The 19,141-nt window shown below is 36.3% G+C and overlaps 1 pseudogene; it reads left to right on the top strand.

Moving 5' to 3' along the window:
• The first annotated feature begins 804 nt into the window (after positions 1–804).
• Positions 805–1,635, top strand: LOC149147402 (E3 ubiquitin-protein ligase SINAT2 pseudogene; annotated as a pseudogene).
• The last annotated feature ends 17,506 nt before the right edge of the window (positions 1,636–19,141 follow it).

Genomic DNA, 19,141 nt, shown 5'->3' with positions numbered 1-19,141 from the left:
AAATGTTTGGTCAAGTATTAACCAAATAAATCAAACAAACAACCAATTGTCTATACCTTGTCGGATCCATAGGGCTTGAACCAACTCTTCTTAACCTTTTCAAATTTGTGATCATAGAGGTTTTCATAGGTTTTCAATCCATAGTGTCAAACCTTTTCAACATCTTAATCACATATTCTCCTTGACCTAGATATATCTCATCAGGTCCTTTCCAAACTTCCAACCCCAAATAATAGTGCATCATCCCTAGACCCTTCCTATCGAATTTTGTTTCCAATTGATTTTTGCACTCTTAAATACGAGCTTCCATGCCTATCATGAGAATATCATCCACATATGAAGAATGATTACGAGGTAATTCTTCACATCCTTGATATAGAGATTCAAATCAACAAAACTCTTCGAGAAGCCTAATCTTTGCATATATGTGTCCTTTCTAACATATGAAGCCCTTGGTGCTTGCTTAAAACCATAAAGTTCCTTCTTCAACCTACATACATGAGTCTCTCTATCATTCACTTCAAATACCAAGGGTTGTTCTATATAGACTTCTTCATCGATAGTTCCTGTTATCACTGAAAATTCTGTTGCTAAAATTTTTTTAGCCTAGCTTAAAGACAGGGTGTTTTCGCAGCGCATGAATTCTTTTTAGCAGTTTCGCAGCGCTACCTGTTTAGGTGATTTCGTAGCGTGCTACGAAATTGGGGATTTGTTCGAGTTTTCAGTGGAGGCCCAAATCCTATCATGCCTATTGTACACGGGTTACAACTGCTGTAGATGAGGTTGATCTGCTTAAAAGGTCTAATGTCAGATCTTTCAGATGAGATTGAAGATATCAAGGTTTACAAGGTTGTTCGTGTATTAGTTCTTCCATGTGATTGTATCTGCCAGAGGCAAAGCAACGGATACGTAAGCAGATTTTATTCTTGTATGTTATACCCCATGCCATCCTCAACTAATTCAGAACTCCGAGCCTCTGTCCTGCCATATACATTTCCCGAAAGTGGCTCTGAACAAAACAATTCAATGGGTTCAAATGAATGTCATTTTGATTCTTCTTGTTACTATGTCCCTTACTGACCTGAGCATTCTGTTTCATCTTCTCATGTAAAAACTTCTGGCAAGTTGAGGGTGCATAACCATTGCCCCACTAGCAGACATGAACTGGGGAATATAAGATGTTTGGCTCTTGAAAAGGTTGCAGAATCTCTGGAACTTCCTTGCAGACATCAAAAGCTTGGTTGTCACGACATATTCCCATATTATAGCAAGCTCAAGCATGAACGACAATGCATGTTCAGGCCTTACAGTTGCCCTTACGCAGATTCTGAATGCTCAGTTACTGGGGACATTCCAGCGCTTGTGACTCACTTGAGAAATGATCACAAGGTGGATATGCACAATGGCTGCACCTTCAATCATCAATATGTAAAACCTAATCCTCAGGAGGTGGAAAATGCAACATGGATGCTGACGGTATTCAGCTGTTTTGGTCAACAATTCTGTCTTCATTTTGTAACATTCCAGCTTAGAATAGCCCCTGTGTATATGGCCTTTTTGCGCTTTATGGATGATGATAATGAAGAAAAATTTGGCGTGCGGGCAAATGGACAAAAGCTGTGTTGGCAAGGCTGAAACTGAGGGTCACGGGCTGTATATGGAAAGAACAGAGATGATGCTATGGAATTGTCTTTTTTGTAAATCCTACTAGTTAGTTGGTCCATGACTCATCGTAGTCTAATCTACCTCGAATGTGGAGTAAACTTATTAATGAAGGGTTTGATGTGTTCATCTATATTGAGTCTGCAGGTGATGGAAGCATTTGGTGTTCGCATGCTCAAGTCTGATGCAAAAATGTAGTGTTGTGAAACATACGCATTTCAATCATCTATACATACAGGTGTACATGATTGTGGGATCGCGTACGTGTCAGTTATGAGTTTTGACAAACGAAATGTTGAAGATGTGGCAAACGATATTAGCTGTTCGTTTATTAGCTCTGCCACCGACAAAAGACAGAGACACATGGTCGAAATTAGTTTATCGTTGCCAGAAAGGTGTTCATATTATTTAAGACCTATTGTGCATATCTGGAACGAAAAGTTGCTTTAGGAGGCGGCATGATAGAGAGAGCTTCATCCTCAATTAAACGCTTCCACCCCTTATGAAATATGGCAGATCAATTAAAGAAGAAAAGGCCGAGAGAAGAAAATGAAAAATTTATGGCATGGCCGCAACCAAATATAGTTCTGAATGCAGTGATGTCTTCGTCAGAGTTACTCACGAATGGAAACAAACCTCAAATACAAGAAGAGCTGATAGAGCGAGATTCATACTTCCACAACTTGCGTCTCCGAGAGTTGGGCAAGAAAGTGAAGCTACCAAAGTTTTATAGGGATTACTATGTACACAACTTTGAGTTTCTTGACATTGGCAGTATTCTGTTTATTGTCCCTGGGGATGATATAATATTTGTTGTCCATTCCATGGCCTCTATTGTGTTCTTCAGACGACATGGAGATCAAATCTCAGCTATTAGGGATGACAAAGGAAATCTCATCGAATGCGCCCTGCCGGGGAAAATCAGATCTGCTTGTTACAATATTCGTAATAATTCCTTCTTAGTGGACACTGAGTTGAAAAAGCCAGGAAGTTATGTGTTTGACAAAGTACAGATAATAAGCTTCGAAATTGCATCCATGCAAGCAGGACAAAGTCCTAACCCCACAGAGCTTTTTCCATGAGAGTCCTGCATACTACACTGGGATTTTGATAGTTCCAACAAGCTGGGCATCAGTAAGCTAGAGGGTAATAATGTTATTTGGGACTGTAAAGAATGGGAAATGATTTTGGCATCTCTTATAGAAATTGTCAAAATGAAACCAAACGCAGATAGACAAATATCAAATTCAAACAGAGAGTACGGAGAAACTTGATGCATCTGCTGTGTCTGTGAAATTGACACACTATTTGTTCCATGTAACCACAAGCCTGGTATTCGGTGTATTTCAAGGAAGTAACCAGCACTGTTTTTTCTATAACTCCATTGTTTCTGAGGTTTGTTCTATGTCAAATATCCTTTCAACAGATGATAATCAGTATAGAGGCTCAAGTGGAACAGATACCTTGGTGATTTTTATAGGGGAATGTTAACTGCTTGGATGAAGTTGAAATGTCCAACCTCATCAGCGCCAATATTGCAATTTGAAGACATTGTAGCATCTGTTATGTTCTACAACCTTGTTTCAATGATTTCAAGCGGGAAAATGAAAGCTGTTTCAGGGTGATACAACAAACATGGAAAGTATTGGAGACATGCGGTGATAGAGATGAAGGGTTACAAAACCTTAGGAAGAAGTTTCGCATAGGCAGGGATCTCAAAAGCTCAGAGGAAGTACAAGACTGTGTTTTTTAAATCACACAGCAGTTTCGTAGCGCGCTACGAAACTGCTGTAGGTGATGATTTTAAACGCAGAGCAGCTATGTTGGTGAGATGATTGAGAAACTTGAAAGAGAGACACCTGTCTATCAGTATAGCCTACAGCACATCCAATATGTGGCAGTTCGCTCTATTTTGGTCAATTAAGGATAAAAGGCAAGCTCTTTTGGATTCGAATATGGTGAGGCAAATCAAAGACCGACAAACAGGAACAGTTTCCTATATTTCAGGGTGATGGAAAACATATTATATTAAGGGCCAACAAGCAACTGCAGACACCTGTTCAGTTCACTAAGCATCCAGATCATAAGGCATATGGTGTTATGCGTGGTTATTAAAGGTATTAAAGAACTTGGAGTGTGCTCTTTAAATGGTAAAGAAAAATGGAAGACAGGGACCGTGAAAATAGGGTGGTCAGGTTTGCCAATTTATGAGTCATCTATACAGCTAGCACTCAAGGGTTAGCTCGTTCAGTGAATGTTCCTTAACATGTCTCAGCCACAACAGAAATTGTACAACTGTCAAGGATCCAAGGAGAATCATGCATACGAGGAGATGGAGTTGGATTTGAAATATTTCTATGTATTTACAGCCCAACACTTCATGTATTTAATTAGTTGGTTTAGAAATAGATAAGGGTAATTAATGGTAGATCATCGAGTTCTCCCTTCATGCTTGTTGAGGAGACTCAAGATAGGGATAGTTTTGGGTTTTCCTATATATGGTGAAAACTAGGATGTAATAAGGGTTGGAGATTTTATACAAAAACAGAGTTTATTTGGGCCAATGTAAAGACTTGTAACAGTAATAGTAAAACAGTGGTTGTTTCTTCTCAAGATTCTCAATGGATTATATTGTTCAAATGTGATGGTGGTTTATTCTCTTAATGTTCTTTTACAGCCTTGTTATAGCATAATCACTCAGAATTCATTTTTAATGCTCTGACTTCCTGTATGTTTGGCAAGCTGTGGTTTATATGAAGTATGTTTGAACATCTAATGCAAAGAGCCTTGAATTCCATGAAATGACTGTTCTTTTGTTTACTAAATGTGTGAGACTCCATAGCCCAATGAAGACCAATTTGATATGTGTCCAACCAGCTTTGTTTTCATAAATGTGTGAAGAGTTAGCCATCTTTTGTTGTGATTGATTTTTATCAAAAGTCTGTGAGAGAGCCCTCTCTGACTAAGGAGGCTAATCCTTAGTCTAAAGTCTGGTTGAAAGAGTTACATGAAATCTTGCTTGGCTGCAGCCCTTAGTAGTGATTTTGTGATAACAGTTCCATTCAAGAATGCTGTCTTGACATTCATTTGATGGATGTTCCATCCCATCGATGCTGCCAAAGATACCAATGATCATATAGTTGTATACCTAGCTGTAGGTGCAAATGTCTCTTCATAATTGATGCCTTCTTGTTGGGAAAAACCCCTAGCCACGAATATTGCTTTATATTATCAATGCTTCCATCTGCTACATGTTTAATCTTGTAGATCCATTTGGAAGTTACCACAGATTTGTCTTTAGGCCTAAGAACGATTTCCCAAACTCCATTCTTCATTATTGATTGATATTCTTCATTCATAGCATCTTTTCATTCTTGATGTTTGTTAACACCTTCAAAGGTGGATGGTTCTGCTTCAATCAACTTTGTCATATAGGATGCATAACATGAATTTATTTTGGGATTCTTACTTTCCCTGAATGCACCTTTGGGTTCTCCATGTTCTTTATCATCTATAAGAGTAGATTTCAACCAATTAGGTCTATTTCTGCTTTCAGGGATGATGACTTGTTGCACAGGTTCACCAAGATCTTCTTCTTCATGATTTGAATCTTCTTCCTCCCTAGGGAATTATTCAATTATTGGAATTTCATCATCATCAAAGTCAATTGGGAGATCTTTTGATTTCTCGAATGCAATACATTCATCAAAGATCGCATCTCGACTTACTTCTACTCAGTGCCCTTCCTTTATGTAGATCCTATAATCCTTTGAAGTGTTACTGTAGCCAACAAATATGCCCTTCATGGTTTTAGGATCCAACTTCTTTCTCTTATCTTTTGGAATGTGAATATAGACAAGACAACCAAATTTTTGGAGATGGACTACACTTGGTTTCTTCCTAGTGAATGCTTCTTCATGAGTCATGTTGTCTTGTGATTTGTGAGGACTTCAATTCTGAATATAGAGAACAATTTTTGTTGCTTCACCCCACAAAAATTTAGGCAAGTATTGATCGTGTAACGCGACTCTAACACTTTCCTTAATCAAGAAATTATTTCATTCAACAACTCCATTGTGATTTGGATTATGTGGAACTTTCAACTCCATCTTAATTCTAGCCTCCTTATAGAAAGCTATGAGTTCCTTTGAAGTGTATTCTCCTCCATTTTAAGATCTTAGTACCTTTATCCTTCTTTCTGTAATATTTTCTACTTCTGCTTTGAAATCTTGAAATTTGTCAAATAATCCATCCTTGGACTTTAACAAATAGATCCAAGTTTTCCTTGAGTGGTCATCAATGAAAGTTACATAATATATATGACCTCCAATAGACTTTGTAGACGTAGGACCACAAACATCAGAGTGAATGAGATCCATGATTTGTTTTGATCTTGAAGCACTACTTCCAAAATGGTTTCTTAAAATTTTTACGTATTGCACATCCATTGCACACTCATTCATGATCCTCCTTAAATTTAGAGATGTCATTCACCATTGAACTTGGAGTTGGTAAGATTTTGGAGTGAAGGTTTCCAAACCTTCAATGCTAAAATTCACATGGACTTACTTCAATGCGAACCAATGCTTGATAGAGAGGTGTCAACAACCTATAGAGTCTTCCTTCATGAATCCAAATGAATTTTTCATTGTTGATACTAGAGTATTTATCACATACCATAACCTTTCATCTATGAAAGCGACTCTATCTCCCTTATCTTCTAGACATGAAATTGAAAGTAAATTATTTTGAAAACCTGGTACAAATAGAATGTTGTTGAGATGAATGTTTCTACCATTCTCCATCTCCATTGAGGTTGATCCAATTCCTCTTACATGATATCTCTTCTTGTCACCAAGTTCAACTGAGTAGGATGATTTTCCTCTTGATAAGGTCTTTAGGTGTTTTTTCTCACCTATCATATGTCTAGATTCTCCACTTTCGATTACCCATATATTTTCATCTTAACATGAACGTGTAAGTGCTGAGAATAACCCTTTATCCTTTATACAAGTCTTGGTCATACGATTCTTGATAGACAATAGGATATTCCAAAATGCTTTGATGCATTTCTTGAGATTAATTGCCACCATAGAAAAATACTTCAAGGAATTCTTCAATGATGTATTGATATTCATTATTCCCTTAGTCAACCTTAGCTCTGATACCATGTTGAGAAATCTATAGGGCTATAATTAGGATGATTTCTATTAAACTTGATAACTTCTTGTGATGTATTTTTACTTTTACTTGATTATTGTCTTCTTCTCTTATTATTATGTTATTTTTATCATCAAACAACTACCAAAACATGAATATCAACAATACACAAGAACACAAGATGTAGGCTACATGCCAGGGCCAAAACCTCTTCACTTGAAAGGAAAGCCCACAAATAACTTCTCTTATTATAGATTCTTCAAATAAACAATTCCAAGACCTCTAGACCAAGACCAATACCCTTCCAAGACCAAGCCAAGCCTTCCAAGTCAAAACTATTCAAATATCTTCCAGCTGCACAACTTTGACCCCCGACTACATAATTTTGATCTCTACTGTGGGTCTAAAATTTTAAGCCCCTGTAGTAGTTACTGCTTCCACACATGTGAGAAATTTCAGGGCTTCCAAGGCTTCCTTTGACCTTCAGTTGGGTTCCTTCTCCTTCTAGGTCTTGTAGGTGACCTAAAAGTCCCTTCTTTGACCTTCTTTCTACAACTTTCAAAACTTCGACTTTGTAACTACAAAACCCTAGCCTTACTTTCACATGAGAGAGAGAGAGATAGGTAGATAGATAGATAGATAGATAGGGAGAGAGAGACAGCGAGAGAGAGAGAGAGAGAGAGAGAGAGAGAGAGAGAGAGATAACCCAAGAAATTCTTCCTTCATCCTTCTATCCTTCTTCACTTTCCTTTCTTCTTCTTCTCCTTTTATTAGATGATGAGAAGTGAGTGAGTTTCCATAGGAGGTTGAGTTCCATCCTATATATAGGCTTCCAAGGAGGATGACATGCTCTAATGAGGCCAACTTCTTAGTTGCCAAGTCGACTTGGCCTTCGAGGGTATTTTGACACTTTTAAATACAAAAATAATTCTTTTGACATGTTACAATGTGCCCGATTGGGTCTTCTTCATATGACAATAACTCTATTGACTTCTTGACACTAGGATAAACCCTAGAAGCACTCAATGGGTCCTTGGACTCTAAATAAAAAGACCTTCAGTATGAAACTCATGATACAAAAATAACAATAATATTTTTTCTTTCATTTTATAATATACAAGAATAAAGAGTACATTTCATATTTATGAAGACCAAACCTAGTTACACATTTCAACACCTAGGATGTGGGTTGTTGAATCACCTGACAATCACAACACAAATTCTAGTGAAAGAAACCAATCATTAGGGACAATGATCATTATTGCATCTAAGTGAACCAATATTAAGTGTCACAAGCTATTTAATACTTAAAATAAAGATCCCCTTTCAAAATTAGGGATTTGAACTCGCAATGGTGTTTTCTCCCTAGGTAGGAGTGACTAAATGACAACCTTATTAGGTGTCTCCGACACCTAAGGAGAAGTAACATTTCCTCAGTCTACCCTTCAATTGATAGGTATTAATGAATACTAATGATGACAACGGAGGGGATAAGGCTTCATGGCCAACTGCTATGGTCAAAGGGACCAACTACTAGGGATCCACATCCTAAGCATGTATATGTGAGGAGGGAGCAATCATGCATGCATGAGTTACCGACATGGCCTTTGTTTTTCCACCCCTCTTGTGATCCTTTTAGTTTTTCTTAATTTTTCCTTGTATTGTTTCTCATAGCTAGAGGGTTTGTGCTTGATTTGAATGATATATCAATTGTGTTACTCCCTTAATGATGATTCACTTCATTGATCATCAAGATTGAGACATGCAAGGTTGCTTCTTTTGATGCAATGGAGCAACATGTGCTCAAGAATTAGGTGATGGCCATATCAATGAGGTAGAGCTCATGCTAGGATTTTTATTGTGTGCTAATGTGTATGTCCCTGACCATATTTTGCATTTGATATTATTTATTTTGTTTTTCTTGTGGCCATGATAGGCTTTTCCTTGTTCTTTTACTTGCATCAACCTCCCAGGAAATTTTTTCGAGCCCTATTAGGTACCTGAATGTATGGGTGCCAAATCCAAAAGAACCAATGGTTAGTTGAACCCAATGAATGGAGGTGATTAAATGGCTTCTAATGTATGATGAAAAGTGATAAGAATGACATAGGGATGGATGGAACTACACTATCTCAATCCGAGCTTCACAAGTAGTGCCCCTCCTATACCCATTGGGTTGTTAGGGGAGGTACCACTCGACTAGGATAAAAAATTAAGCCCCCATTAAGGTGAGATAACAATATCATGATCAAAGTACATCATCCTTTGATATCACCCCGTAATCCATATCAAATGCCCAAATACAAACAAGCATAAGCACCTGATTGCAGAATTATTAAAGTACCTTTTGAGTGAAAGCTCACCTTCGTCGACGTGTTCTTTTTGGAAGGGTGAGAAACATATCACTAATGCAAGTGGTGAATATATAAAGGGAATATCATCAACTAGTTATGGCTATCAGTGGTTTCTGGCTATCCAACCGACTGTCATGAATAGAAGAAAAGTTTTCTCCTAGGGTTTACCCATTTTTGTGGGTAAAATATGGCTCCAACTTGGGGACATGAGTTCACTGTAGAGAACATGATCCATATGCTAAAATGGGGAGTTCATGAGAACTCTAACAATCCCTGGGATCTTGCACCTGTGACCTGCACATTGGAATCAACTTGTTTGGGAGCATGTGAACTAGGTGTACGGTATCATCCTTGTTTTATATGAGAGTATAAATCCATCAAAAAATTAAATCTACGCTAAATTCACTCTACTTTAGCATGAAACATGATATGAATGATGTTAGAATTATTATACAACATGCAGTGAAACTACACTAATCAATTCTAACACACAAGGCATGACCTAAGTGTAGCCATACAAGCAATACAACTAGCATATCATTAAATCAAGAACACACCCCTTAATCAAGCGAGCATCACAATCATCTAATAATGTAACACACAATTTGAATCACAAGGGTGGGAAAATAAGATGAACATGAATCATGAAAAGGGGGAATGATGAAGAGGGAGGAGAAGAATCTGACTTACACCCTTGGATCCTTTCTTGCAGCCTAAAAATGGATGAATCAATGATTAAACTCAAGAACTTTTGTTCGAGGGCTATTTCATGCATAAAACATTCATCAATAACCTAGAGACATTGTCATGTCCCCAATAAATAATTTTGCTAAGTAATACTCAATTTTGTAAATTTAGTGATGGATAAATTTTGACATATAAACTTAGGAAAAGTGGGTTATGGAGGCTTAATTTAATTTTTGGAGAGAAAAATAAGGCTAAAATTATGAGAAAAGAAAAATTAAAGTGGTAATGGGTTGTGGGGGCCACTAAAAGAAAAAGAAAATCGAACCCCATTGGGAAAATCAAACCACAAGGAAGAAGTGAGAAAGGGAGGTCGAAATTGGTGGAGCCCACAAGGAATAGATGAGCAACAATTATAAAAGGGAGAGAAGAGTCTCATTTTGGACATCTTTTTGGCATTTAATTTTCAAAACTAGAGAGTTTGCTTGAGTTGCTTAGCCAAGTTAACCAGTGTTGTTTAGCACAAGGAATTTCCAAGTGGGAATTCCACCTCTTCTTTGGTGAACTTTGAGTGTCACCCTAGGAGAGAATTTGAGAGAAGAATTCTGCCATTTCAAGAGCCAATTCACATCATAGCTTTAGCTAGTGAAAATTTTAGGAGGACACAAAAGAAGAATTCATGGAGCTTAGGAGAATAACTAATCGGTAGAATTTGCGCTGGAGAATTTGTAGATAAAAAACTTAGGGGAGGACGAGTTTCTCTTGAGAATTTTCCAGGTTGATAACACTGTTATTTAGAGGGCCATTTTTTTTTTGGAACCATATAATTCAGGGGTTTTAAGAGGATATTTCGAATAGGAGTTGTGCTGAAACTTCTCACTCATTCTCGAAAGAATTTTGTAGAGGAATTTCTAGCAGTTTGAGGGAGGAAATTGGAGCTATTGCAACAAATATTTTGGGTTGGCCATAGAACTCATCAGCTGGGGAATTTCACATTATTTTTTGCATTCTAGGTCAGCTGGAAGTAGCCCAAGAAAATTATGGGTTTTTTGGGTTTTATGAGGAAAGGCTCCAATTAATTTGAATGAATTTTCTAAGCACTTTTGAGGGCCAAAAAAAAGGGTTTAAGCCAACCAACAACAACGATGTTTCTAGAGTAGGGCACAATAATTTGGGGAAGCCATTCTACCACTTGGGTCCATGATATTTTTTTGGGTTTTGTTGGTTGGGGTGTGAGAAGCCTCTCTCTAATTTTTCAAAAATTTTGGAGCATTTTTTAGGGTTAATATCACAATTTTCCTCCTCCAACAACAAAAATAACAACATTAATTTCTAGGCAGTGCATTTGGGCATATTGGGCCATTTCAGTTGGAGTTTTTCTTAGATATTCACCCGGGTATTGCATGCTTGCAATAGAAAGCCCAGGTTATATCATTTCACTCTATTGTACTCAACTCTAGTCGAAAAAAATAATAAAATGGCTTAGGTTTATAGCCGCTATTTCATGGTTCATTGATTTATATCTGCTTGTGTAAATTTGTGCTTGCATGTTTGGATTTATTTGTTGTAGCTTAGTGCATGTATTTGATATTAATTGCATTTCCTAGTTTGGGAAATTACAGACACACTGCCAATGGTACGAGGAGATGTATGGCTCTTAAACATCAACAATTATATCTCCATGATCATCATGAGATGAGAATGGTATAGTAAAATAATTATAACTTGGGAAGAACCATAGGTTGCTTTCAAGGTGCTAAGGAGACTCTTCAATTCCATGGCTCCTAAGAGACTCTTCTAGATGGGAATCCAACTCCTCATGGGCACTCCTGACACATTTCTTGATAGGTTAAACATCACAAGGATGAAACATATAGAAGGGGCCCTTCCATTCATTACGGCCATACTCATGATTTGGTGCACATGGGGCTGACTCATGTTGATCAACGTGCTCATTGCTATATGGGGATTCTATTATATTCTCTTTGAATTAATTTCACATTTAATTCCCCAATCTTTATCCTAAAATTCCTTCATAGATTCACTATTTTCTTGAATATCCCAGGGACAATAATCTTTTACATTGGAGTCACTAGGAAAAATTTAAAGTTGCTTTGAAAGATACTTGCTTCACCCTACAAGCATGGAAAATTTGAAGCTCAATGAAGAGATAAGGCTTCATTCTTCTAATGGAGTCACCAAAAGAGGATATATATTGTCATTTGGGAATCCCCCTTCAAAGGAATGAAGCTAAATATTCAAATCACAGGGAGGTAGACACACTTCCTCCTAAAAAACAACACCAGAAATGTTGCCACAAAATGTAGCAGGTCTTAGAGAGAGGAACCCTACAAGACAAACACTAGACTAAGTGATAATAGTGATGTGTGGCCCACTTTCACCATAGCCACTACCCCCTACTCCTTATGGATTTTCACCTATAGGAGGAGCCCTAGTGTATAGGTTACCTAAAAGAGATATTCTAGGCTATATAGGTTACCTATATTAGTGGCGTGTAAAATGAAATGGCCTAAGGTCAAGGTGCCAAGAAAAGGTTTCCAACAATGAATATTATCAAAGTGAAGGTGCCAAGACAACAATGAATATTATCAAGGCAAAGGTGCATGAAACTTTCAAGAAGCCATCAAGTTGAAGCTTAAACTAACTAGGGTTTCGCCTAGTGAAAGAGAAATCAAGGTGGAAATGGATGAATTAGCGACCAAGGAGGTTGATTTTGAGACAACCTATTAAATACTTATTGCTTAATCCTTCCACACCAAGAAATTACTCTCCCAAACAATTTCACTCCAAGCCCTAATTGAGTCACTTATCCTTAAGAGGGCCAAATGTTAGAAGAGAGAGAAGTAAAAATTTAATCTATGGATAAAATTTAACTTGATAACAAACTAGACAAGGCTAGTGTCTAGTCCTTGGGTTGATGGAATCCATGAATTTTTAAGATTAACTACACCTTGAAAAGGAGTAAGGATATTTTGACACCATAACACAAAACCCTAACTATTATCTTTATGAGGAATCAAAGGCACTTGGGAGAGATACAACAAGAGTTCAACAAAGGGATTACCATTAATATTCCATATATGAGTAATGCATACAATGATGCTATTTATAATCTATACAATTTCTCTTCAATAATCAATGGCGCAATAGAAAAAGCCTAAATAACCATCACATTCATTACATTAGACATTAAATGAGAAATTCTTCAACAAGAAAGCTCACTTACAAGATGAAATGCATGACTAATCCATATTGATCCAAGATAACTTCTCCAAAGACAAGAAAATAGCTCCAATATAAAACATTCTCCATAGATCACATCTTGTCCAAGATATAAAGAGGCCAAAATCTCTTAAGGAGGGCCAAAATAGTCCCAGTGATGATGACTGAAATGAAAAGTCCTCTCCTCTATTTATATGAGGAGGATGAGTCATAATTTTAGCCTAAAAGCCCCTATTAACAAGTTAAAGCACAAGAAACCTTGGATTACAAGCCAACCCACTAGCTTTTGATTAAAAAGTGCAACAAGAAGCCCACACGTGTGAGTTGTTAGCCTTCTAGGGAAGACATCATGCATAGAAAGGTCTCCAAATGCTATGTGCTAGTGCTAGGATGTACCAAATGTGATGTAGAAGCATGAAAAAATCATGATTTGAGGTTTGGCCCTCAAATCCACTTCAATGGATCCCTATGGCCCAAAAATTTAGTCGAAAACACAATGTGGTCTCTATGGGTCTCCAATTATGAAAAGTGTTTATATTTGCTCTAGCGTTGAGGGATTTCTATTTGCTATTATCCCTCCCATGTTTTTGAAGTTGATACCATCCTAATAGAGGCCTCAGTTTAGCTACCATCCCTCATATGGTGATAAGGCCGGCCTGAGGGTTTGCTAGGTCCATGTGTATCATCTTGAAGAATCATCAAATATAGTGTAAAGCAACACAACATCATGTGTGCAAGTAGTGCTCTCGTACATGTGTAATATTTTTTTTTCTTCAAATTTTAAATTTCTAGGATTGCTGGCTTGTTGTAGTAATTTTTCCTAGATAAATCCCATCCATATTGACTTGAAAATTGGCGTTTCAAACCTGCAACTAAGGTTCATCATCATGATAAAAGTGTGTGAGGAAAATTGAACTACTTAGATATTAATAGGAAAAAAGTTACAAGAGTAAAAAAAGGTTGACTAAGAAAATGATCAAAATAGAGAAAGGTCGACAAAGGGAATGACATGATTTCTGATTATCTAAAGATAATGTATTAAATGTAATTATTACATGAGAAACATAAATGAATGACCAATAGGATTAATAGAATGATATATTAATTAATGTATTATTATAAATTTAAAGAATAATTTTTATTATTATTTTATTATAAAGAACTATATTACTATTAGCTTTAAAAATCTTAGGATAAATAAAATTTATATGATTAATAAATTGATATAGCATTAAATAATTAATGTATTTTATAATTTTCAAGGATAATTAATGTATCTTAATTTTATTTATTTTTATTTTGTAAATTTTTATTTTATTTTTTAACTTTTAAATTAATTTTAATTTTTTAAAAGGAATAATTATAACTAAGGGATTAGGGTTAAGAAGTTTTAGGAATAATAGCTAAAAATATATATAAAACAAAGCAAGAGGGAAAGTAAGAAAATTGAAATATAGGTTAAGGGTTATTAAGATTTCAGGATTTTGATTTTAATGTAGGGATCCAATTTTTACTTATGACCCAACCTTCATCTCTGTTGAGGTTTTTAGGATGTTTATTAATTTCAATGGCTTCTCTAAATTTTCTATGGAAATAGTGGTCAATTTTAGCGAGAATGTGGGTGTTTTCAATGCATATGTGATGTTTAGTATTATTGGAATGTTCTGCTAGGGCTGAGTTTTTTAACCGGTTATGTTTTATGTCAGCATAATGTTCTAGGATGTGAATGTTGATGGATCTGCCTGTCTCCCCAACATATGGAATCCCACAGGAACAAGGAATTAGATAAACTCCTTTATGGCTTTTAGGGTCAATGGGATCTTTGGCCGAATTGAGGTGGCTACGGATTGTGTTAATAGGCTTGAAGGTGGTCATGATTTTATGCTTTCTTAGGATATGGGAGATTTTATTAGTGGTATCCAGAATATAGGGGAGATTAACTCTGCTGGTGAAATTATCTAATTTTTTGTTCTTATTTATGAGACCAGGTTCTTTGTTTTCTTTACTTAGGGTTTTGATAGCTTGATGTTTTTTGTATCCATTTTTCAAAAATACTTTTATGAGATGGGATTTCTCTTTATCAAGGTGTTCTTCATCAGAGATTTGAAAAGCTCTTGTTGCAAGGGTGTTTAAAATTCCTAATTTTTGGTTGGGATGGTGGTGAGAAGAGGCATGGAGATACTGCTCTGTGTGGGTTTTTTTACGGTAGACTTGGTGAGATATAGAACCATTAGGATTTTGAGTGATGAGGATGTCAAGGAACGAAAGGCTCTCATTATTTTATATTTCCATGGTAAACTTTATAGATGGGGAAATATTATTTAGATGTTGTTTGAAAGTTTCCAAAGCTTCACGTCCATGGGGCCATATGATGAAAGTGTCATCTACAAATCTTTTCCATAATTTTGGTTTTAAGGGAGCACTTTCAAGGGCTTTGGATTCAAAATCTTCCATGAACAAGTTAGCTATAATAGGAGAAAGAGGAGAGCCCATTGCTACTCCACAAGTTTGTTCATAAACATCGCCCAAGAAGGTGAAGAAGGTGGATTTGAGGCAAATTTCAACAAGTTTGGAGGTGTGAGGATCAATGATTTTTCGAACAACTTCCATAGCCCCATTAATAGGAATGTTAGTGTAAAGAGCAGTGACATCAAAGCTCACCAATATGTCATTTTTATCAAGCTTAATATCTTTGATCTCATTAATGAAGTGGGTAGAATCTTTGACGAATGAATCAGTGTTTCCGACTAAGGGTTTTAGCTTCTTGGCAAGGTATTTGGCAAGATGATAGGTGGGACCTCCATAGTATTTACAATGGGTCTAATAGGAATCCCTTCTTTATGTATTTTAGGGGCACGGTAGATTCTAGGGGTATAGGGACAATTTTCAATGAGGGTCTTGTTATCCTTGATGTTGCTAGCTTTGATTAGGTTGGATACTTCTTTAGTAATGTTTTTTAAGGGATTTTTATCTAACTTTTTGTAACAGCCACTGTTGTTAAGATGATCAATCATTTTGTCATTATAATATTTTTTAATCATTATGACTGTGGCCCCTCCCTTGTCAAATTTTAATATTATGACGTTGGTGTTATAATATTATATTCATGGTACCACTGACAAAATTTCCCATATCCTAAGAAAGCATAAAATCATGACCACCTTCAAGCGTATTAACACAATTCATAGCGGCCTCAATTCGGCCAAAGATCACATTGACCCTAAAATACATAAAGGAGTTTATCAAATTCCTTGTTCCTGTGGGATTCTATATGTTGGGGATACAAGAAGATCCATCAACACTCACATCCTAGAACACTTTGCTGACATAGAACATAACTGGTTAAAAAACCCAGCCCTAGCAGAAAATTCCAATAATACTAAACATCACACATGCATTGAAAACACCCGCATTTTCGCTAAGGTTTATCACTATTTCCATAGAAAATTCAGAGAAGCCATTGAAATTAATAAACATCCCAAAAACCTCAACATAGATGAAGGTTGGGTCATAAGTAAAAATTGGATCCCTACTTGAAAATCAAAATCCTGAAATCTTAATAACCTTTAACTTGTATTTCGATTTTCTTACTTTCCCTCTTGCTTTGTTATATATATATTTTTAGCTATTATTCCTAAAAATTCTTAACCCTAATTCCTATAAAATAAATAAAAAAATAAATAAAATATTAAAAAATTAAAATTAAAATTTACAAAATAAAAATAAATACATTAATCATATCTGTAGAACACATTAATTATCCTTGAAATTTATAAAATACAAAAATGATTTAATGCTATATCAATTTATTAATCATATAAATTTTATTTATCCTAAGATTTTTAAAGCTAATAATAATATAATTCTTTACAATAAAATAATAAAATAAAAAATAATAATAATAACTATTCTTGAATTTTATAATAATACATTAACTAATATATCATTCTATAAATCCTATTAGTCATTCATTTATGTTTCTCATGTAATAATTACATTTAATACATTATCTTTAGATAATCAGAAATCATATCATTCCCTTTGCCGACCTTTCTGTATTTGATAATTTTCTTGGTCGACCTTTTTTACCCCTGTAATTTTTTTCCTATTAATACCTAAGCAGTTCAGTTTTCCTCAAACACTTTTATCATGATGATGAACCTTAGTTGCAAGTTCAAAATGTCAATTTTCAAGTCAATATGGATGGGATTTATCCGGAAAAATTACGACATGTGGAAGATGTTGGTGTTGCTGAGAGGCCCAAGATTCTCAATGCTTCACTTGATAGTGCCAATTTTCTTCTCTAGTAGCTTGAGTACCTGTGGATAAGGTGCCTAAGGGGTGGGCTACTAAACCACCTGACAATCACAACACATATTCTAGTGAAAGCAACTAGTCATTAGGGACAATGATCGTTATTGCATCTAAGTAAACCAAGCTTGAGTGTAATGGGCTATTTAATACTTCAAATAAAGACCCCCTTCTAAAATTAGGGCTTTGAACTTGCAATGGTGTTTTCACCCTAGGTAGGAGTGGCTAAAGGACAACCTTATTAACTATTTCCAGCCCCTAAGGGGAAGTAACATTTCCTCAGTCCACCCTTCAATTGATAGGTGTTAGTGAATTAATAATGATGACGATGAAGGGGATAAGGCTTCATGGTCAAATTCCATGGTCAAAGGGACCGATTGACAGGGATCCACAATCTTGAGCATATAGTGTGAGAAGGGAGCAATCATGGATGCATGAGTTACCAACTCGGATTTTGTTTTTCCATCCCTCTTGTGTGCCTTCTCTTTTTTCTTTATTTTTCCTTGTATTATTTCTCATAGCTCAAAGGTTAGAGTTTCCTTTGAATGATATATAAATTGTATTACCCCCTTAATGATGAGTTTTTTCATTGCTCATTAGGGTTGAGACATGCAAGGGTTCCTTCTTTTGATGTAATGGAACAACATGCGCTCAAGAACCAAGTGATGGCCATATGAGGGAGGTAACTGATGAACCCCAATTTTTGGTACAATTTGGGCTCATTTGGCCTACTTTCTTTGCTCAAACCATTCATCTTTTATTGCTTATGCATTCATTTCTTGGTTTATTCGTGTTGTTTGTAGGAAGAAGGGTAGGCATTCTATCTACGTGACTAATACATGATGATTTCAGGTTTTTGGCATTAAAAGGGAGCAAAGACCACGAAAAAGGAGACAAGGAGACAGTAAGGTGGCACTGCTGGTTTGTAGGAGAGGATGTCCACAGGCTTGGGGACCTTCCTCGTGATTCCCACCATAGCTCCGAGCTCCAACCAATCTCCCCACCGAGCTTAGAGGCAGCCAACCGTTCTACAGGAACAGCAGTTACAACTGTTCTACAGGATCAGCAGTTTAACCTTCAGTTGGACAACCGAGCTCCACAAATCAAGGAAACCTGTTGGATTATCATTTTGCATAAATACTGAGGCCGTAGCCTTTGATAGGGGCTTTTTGAACTTTTGCATTACTATTGTAATTTCAAAGTACGAGCTACAGCTCGGTGTTGGTTCTTTTTGTAAGCCAGTTTTGGCATGACATCAGATTTTTGGTTATGAATAAAGGCAGGCATATTTGGATCTAATTCTGAGTTTTTAAGGGAGCTATAGCTCTCAGGTTAGGACCCAACCTGAGAGCAATAGACCTCCTCTGTGTTGTAATGTTATTTGCCTTTCGTTCCAGCACTTTGTTTCTTTACTTTGACATGCAATTCGAATTTACAGTCTGCTGATTTAGTTTTTGTGTGATTGAGTAGGATTAGCTTATGGTTACTTTGCTTTCAGTTGCTTAGATTCGATAGGAGGTTTGTAATACACAGGAGCTCCAAGAAAAAGGTTGTTAGAGATCACTGCCATCTCTGTTTAGGGATTGGGGTGCAGTCCATATCAACCACCAAAAAGAAACGCAGTCTTTTACTTCCATGCAAGCTGCAACATAGTCATTGAAGATCCATCCATGCACTGTTGATATTGAACCATACTTCTACATTTTCCATTCCATGCACGGTTTCTT

This window comes from Pinus tabuliformis, chromosome 9 (assembly GCF_031772625.1).
Source record: "Pinus tabuliformis cultivar Carrire ecotype Pingquan chromosome 9, CPIR1, whole genome shotgun sequence".
In the NCBI taxonomy this organism is placed as follows: Eukaryota; Viridiplantae; Streptophyta; class Pinopsida; order Pinales; family Pinaceae; genus Pinus; species Pinus tabuliformis.
This window is presented reverse-complemented; position numbering and strand designations above follow the sequence as displayed.